Raw genomic sequence first — 538 nt, 5'->3', positions numbered from 1 at the left:
AAAGGGATTGGGGCCTCATCTTCAGTCTTCTTAAACAGAACAATTGCCAGCCAAGAAAGAATCTTGTATGTTGCAAAACTAAGTTTCATAAATGAAGGAGAAATAAAACTTTTCCAGACAAGCGAATGCTAAGAGAATTTGTCACTACTAAACCTGCCTTACAGGAAATACTAAGAACTGCATTACACATGGATCGGCACAATAGATACACACCAGTGTAAAATCTCCCAAAAGTTAAAGCTCATAGCTCTTATAAAACAATAGCGCAAGAAGGAAAACAAAGCAATAAAGCACCACTCAACATGATGAACAGAACAATATCCCATATATCAACACTAACAGTCAACATAAACTGTCTGAATGCCCCACTAAGTGCTAAGATACATCACTTGTCATATGAAAATTTTGTGTATGGATATTTGTAAAAATAATGACTTTTTCCTGATTATAAGTAATAGGTGTTCGTTGTAGAAATTTTGGAATATTTGAAAAATATAATGAAAAAAATAATTTCTATAAGCCTATCACTGAGAAAAAA

At 32.9% G+C, this 538-nt stretch overlaps 1 protein-coding gene across 1 annotated transcript in view; it reads right to left on the bottom strand.

Moving 5' to 3' along the window:
• AK6 (adenylate kinase 6) overlaps positions 1–538 on the bottom strand; it is a 15927-nt gene that overhangs the window by 13088 nt on the left and 2301 nt on the right.

Source organism: Propithecus coquereli, unplaced genomic scaffold (genome assembly GCF_000956105.1).
Source record: "Propithecus coquereli isolate 6110/MARCELLA unplaced genomic scaffold, Pcoq_1.0 Scaffold3, whole genome shotgun sequence".
Taxonomy (NCBI): Eukaryota; Metazoa; Chordata; class Mammalia; order Primates; family Indriidae; genus Propithecus; species Propithecus coquereli.
Note: the sequence above shows the minus strand (reverse complement) of the source record. Positions and strands in the feature narration are given on the sequence as shown.